Raw genomic sequence first — 5540 nt, forward strand, 5'->3', positions numbered from 1 at the left:
ATATATATATATGGAGGGAGAGGGAGAGAGACAGAGAGGAGAGAGCTATTAGACACTTTAATGTTATTTTCTTGTCTCATCATTTAATTTCACAAAATCCAACTTTGTATTGCCTTTCAGTCATCTGCTCAAAAAATCCTTCCCCAAAAAACACACGCACCTGTTCCCTTGTGAGCACAATAACAGACATAGTGTGCAAGATAAGACAATGAGACTGGGGGATTGGTTTACTGCCCTGAAACCAGCCACTACAAGTACATGTGGGTGACAGGAAAAAGGATTAAAATGTAATTATTCTCATATGCTTCTCTTCTCTATCCATTGTGGTTCAATTAAAACATATTAAACTATATTTATGTGTACTCATATATTTGAAAATAATAGCAGTAGATCTAGCCATGCTACATTAACAGAAACAGGAGAAATTACTGCTCTATAATATTGGATTTGTTACCAATATCCTTTTTATATATTATTAATATTTAACTATTCTGAATTGGTGCAGTTCTCACCTTAGGAACACATTTCTCTGCCCACATTAGCTTTTCTCATCGTGTCTACACATACAGCTAAACACATTTTGTTATTGTGTCGATGCACTTCCTATCTCAATCTCACAACTTTACTTTTGTCAGTCAGACCTACATGTCTCTTACTTCTCTGCAGAACACTGAGGCCACTCACACACTGTCAGTGGTAGTAGTGAAACTGTCCCCCAGTTTAAAGCTAATGGAAACATATTGCCTCAGTCTTGTATCACAGGTGCACATCATGGCATTGCTAATTACACACAAGCATATTCTGTTCTTATATGTAGTGGGGGTTTAATGTATTATGTATTAATTTGTAATGTTCTAAGTTTACATGTTTCATCACTGTCTGTTTTCTCAAGCATATAGGGTCAGAGGTGGCAGCGAGTGAAAGGGATGATTTACAAGACAATAGTGAGACATGCTATGATTTACAGTTTGGAGGCAGTGACAGGAGAAAGAGCTGGAGATGGCAGAGCTGATGATGTTAAGATTTTACTGTGAGTTACCAGGATGGCCAGGATTAGAAATGAGAGGGACTCCTCAGTTTTAGGTTTGGAGACAAAGTCAGCGAGGTAAGCCTGACAGCCTGGACACGTGCTGTAGAGTGATAGTGGATATATTGGACAAAGCATGAAGATGAAGCTGCCAGGAAGGAAGAAAAGAGGCAGACCACAGAGAAGATTCATGGATGTAATGAAAAAAGGTTGGTGTGACAGCAGAAGATGCTGGAGATAGGGGGAGATGGAGGTTGTTGATCAGCTGTGGTAACCCATTAAAAAACTGGCCAGAGGAAAAATAAAAAGAAGATAGTTTCACATTTATCATCTTGCTTTTCAATGAAATAACATTTTGGAAAGTATCAGATAAACCTTTCACATTTCATTTTGTGTCAGAATGTCTTTTACTCTACATTAAGGCCATAGTTCTCACAGTACTCTTACCAAAAGCAGTAAGATTTTGATAAAATTATAAAACCATTTGGTGTTTAAGTATTACAGTTTTTCTTGATAAATTTGGTGTAATTCTTATATCACAAACATCATTCTCACCACTCTTAAGGCACTGCTCAAGACAAGCATTTTTTCCAACACAGATTCACTTGTGCAAAAGACACTAAAACAATAAAAACCTTTTCGCACATATGTAAAAACATGGAAAGTCAGTCACTGAGTTCAACTTGGTGATCAACAAATAAAAACCCTTGCATGAGGAAACACAGTAATGCACTGGAAGAGGTTTACTTGCAACAAATAGAAATACAAACTTTTAATCTTGTTTCACAACTGCTCATCCAAATTTCCCTTTCAAGCACATCCCAAGGATGCCCTACTGGACTGAGATCTGGTTACTGTGGAGTCAATCTTTTAATGTCTAATTTTGGGGAGTCAGTGCCAAATTGTGCCTTGGTTTCCTGTTCTTAGCTGACAGCTGTGGCCCCCAGTGTGGTCTTCTGTTGCTGTAGCCCACCTGCTTTTTACAGACAGATGTGTTGTGCTTTCAGAGATGCTCTTCTGCATAGCTTGTTTGTAATTAGTAATTTTTTGAGTTACTGTTGTTCTCCTATCATCTCAAAGCAATCTGGCTATTCTCGTCTGACATCAACAAGGTATTTTCACCCTGAGAACTGCTGCTCACTAGGTATTTTTCCCGTTTCAGACCATTCCATGTAAACCCTGGAGATGGTTGTGCAGTAAAATCTCAGTACATCAACAATGTCTGAAATACTCACACCAGCCCGTCTAACATCCACAACCATGCCACGTTCAATCATCTTTCATCCTTATTCTGATGCTTGGGTTGAACTTCAGCAGCCTGTCCTGACCATGTCTACATGCTGAAATGCACTGAGTTGCTGCTGATGTGAAAGGCTGATTAGATATTTGGATCACTGTGAAGAAGGGGAGAGGGAGGTCTGGGCTTCTCTGCTTAGGCTGCTGCCCTTGTGACCCGGCCCCAGATAAAGTGGATGAAGATGGATGGATGGATGGATCACTGTGAAGTGTAGGAGAAAAGGGGTACCTAATAAAGTGGTTGCTGAATGTATGTAGCATGACTTTACTGGACTATACCTTAGTTGGTTCTATGTTCTCAGACTGTGTCTATTTTCTTTGTCTGTTTTCTGATGCGAGTATCATTTTGCTTTTTTCCATTTCATCAGTTTTTTGAAGTTTCAAAAAAATCCTTCACATTTCGTTTGTGAAAAAATATAACTCTACATTATAGTTTTTCCTCAATCAATTTGGCTCAGTTCTCACAGTAGAAAAGTCATTCTCACCACTCTTAATGCATTCTCGAAACAGATTTTTCATAACACACACTCACCTGAGCAAAACACAATCCAACAATCAAAACCTTTTTCACTATGGAGTACCACAAGAGCCACGTGCATCAAAATAAAGAATTCTGTGCTTAAATAATGAATTGTAGAATAAATTCTGCATTTGTAAATTCATTTTTGAATTCCAATTTAATAAACTGCATTTCAAAATCCGTTTTCCATTTGCTTTTTTATAAACTGCATTTCAAGAACCTTTTTCCATTTGCACGTTAATAAATGTCATTTCAAAATCCATTTCCCTTTCCTGTTCGCTCAGGGATTAGCTGCTGGATTAGCTGCTGGATTAGCTCTTCGATTAACAACTTCCTAGCCGCTATTCAAATTAGCCACACCATGGAATGTAAGGAGCTCTCTGATTGGTTGGACAGATACAGGCTGTCTGCCTGGATTTTTCTAGCTCATAGCTTCGCCCTGCTAAGAAGCGTGTGTGCTTGTACAAAGGTCGTTCAGCCTCAGGGTTTACACTCGGCTCGACACGGATATGTGAAGAATGCAGGGACCCTGCAGCGAAACGGAGAGCGCAACCTCTGACTGAGTGCCTGTTTTCGCAGTCTGACCACCTGTTGAAGCTAACGTGCTAACATGGCTAACGCTAGCATCACCGCACGTAGCCCCGTTATTTTAAGGTGATCTTAGTTTATGAAAATTTTACGTCGCAGCTGTATGAGCTAACTACGTGTTTTGTAAGCTGCTGTCCTCTTCACACATAAAGCTGAAAGCAGCTCAGACTATTAGAACCAGCACTGAGGCCATACAGTGTTAGAGCAATGGCTGCAACCTACAGCCTTTAAACTAGCGATTAAAATGCTGACAGTAAACTCGTCAGTCCAGATCTTACCGCATTACTCTGTGGTACTTAGAGTTAAAACAACTGAGACAGGCTCATTAAAATAACAGCTATCAGTTCTCTCATTCCTTATATCAAGACTGGAGATCACACTACTGATTTCAGTTCATTTAATATGTGAGTGCACAGATTCATTCTCAACTGGACATAAACGATGATCAAAGGTTGTATATGTGATGAAGTCAAATCCCAGCCTCTAACACAGTGCGCTGAATCTTAGCTTTGAATCTCCAGTATATTGTAATCGGTGCAATTTAAGCATTCACTGAACCTACAGTATCTACACCTGTGTGGCAAATGTATGGTAAATACACAGATAATGAAATTTAATTATTAATACAATATACATCATGAGAAACAAAAGCTGAAATTGATTCAGTTTAGTACTTTTCTCTGTATGCTCTGTGATTATAAAGGCCTTAAATTCTGTGATATATATACTGTAAATGATTTTCACAGAGGTCTTAAAGTAGTTAAATCTCTGCTGATAGTCTGGTTGTTTATATTTTCACGTTTTTGTGACTGTAGGGCTGTTTGATGACGATTTGGACTCCTCTGGGAGATGAGGACACACCCACATCTGTCCCATACTGCAGCCGTTGATGGTGTTACAGCTCTGAGGCAGCTTTGGGGCATCAGATGCACACACTGGAAAACCAGCACCTGGACTCCATGCAGGAGAGACGGCCTCAGTGATTTAGGTTCATAAGCGAGTTCAAACATTTCTGGCCTCTTATCACTTAGATTTCTTAGTCTTAAAAGTGAATGCATTTAAAGCAGGAACTGCACACCGAGCCATCAGAAGTTTGGCAGCATGAGTACTGTAAAGTTTTGTAGGGTCCTTGTTAAAAATTCTACAAGCACCACACCACATTTGTCATATAAAGTTCCATTTTTTTTACAGTACATTGTTGAAATTATAAACTATATATTCTAGTTATCCACTTGCCAGTAATTTGAGTAAATGGATGTCAATGATAAATCAGTGGTGATTCACCTGCAAATGTTTTTATCAAACTTTGTTTTTTTGTAGAATCAGCAGCTGTGGAGAGATGCATTTCAATATCTTCTGGTTCCACTTTTCCTTACTTGAAAGCTGAGGATGGCTAATTCCTGACAAGGACACACCTCAGCACTTATCATGGGTGTTACATCCTCTGTGCAGCAATTCCAGAGAAAATGAGAGAGCAACGACCACTCATTAAGACCAGCCAGAAATCTGTCCCTTTCTGGCAGCTGTGGAAACTTCCAATAAGAGAGTTTGCATTCTTAGAACAATGCTGGGTCATGTCTGATGTGTCATCATATGAGGATATTACATTTTGACTTAATTCTTCTCAGTTAAGTGTTTTGATTGTTGATCCAGTATTTCAGCTTTGTGTTGTGCTGCAAGTTAAAACTCATTGTCCTCATGAGCACAGCATCTAACAACTCTCCTTAAAAAAGTCGATTGACTGAACACAATGGTTTCCAGTGGGAGATATATGCATCACTCATCTATGATACTGGTGAAGTCACCTGGATGAGTGATAAAATAATTTGTCCATGGACAATCCAGAGGAACTAAACTTTGTTGTTGTTTCTCTGGGCTCAATTTCAGCCTCAGGAGCATCTCTCAGAAGAAAACAGTTTTGCAAATAATAAGATAAAAAGATTGTTGAACCAGGTGGTATTCTCTGGAGTTTAAGACCAAACTCAAACAGTGAATCGACATTAGACAAGTTCAGTATGACTGTGGCACATGATACAAAAGAATAAATACAGAAGAATAAAAACTTTATGTGAATAACTTTACTCTTCTTAAATATAACTCAGAAAACAA

General features: G+C 38.8%; 1 long non-coding RNA gene across 1 annotated transcript; it reads left to right on the forward strand.

The window, feature by feature from the left end:
• Window positions 1–3251: 3251 nt before the first annotated feature.
• LOC102300025 lies at window positions 3252–5453 on the forward strand. The gene is made up of 3 exons (XR_318174.3): window positions 3252–3497; window positions 4247–4419; window positions 4752–5453. It is a non-coding gene; the product is annotated as an uncharacterized LOC102300025 (long non-coding RNA).
• Window positions 5454–5540: the final 87 nt, after the last annotated feature.

This window comes from Haplochromis burtoni, unplaced genomic scaffold (genome assembly GCF_018398535.1).
Source record: "Haplochromis burtoni strain Fernald_Lab_line unplaced genomic scaffold, NCSU_Asbu1 Contig_3829, whole genome shotgun sequence".
Classification (NCBI taxonomy): domain Eukaryota; kingdom Metazoa; phylum Chordata; class Actinopteri; order Cichliformes; family Cichlidae; genus Haplochromis; species Haplochromis burtoni.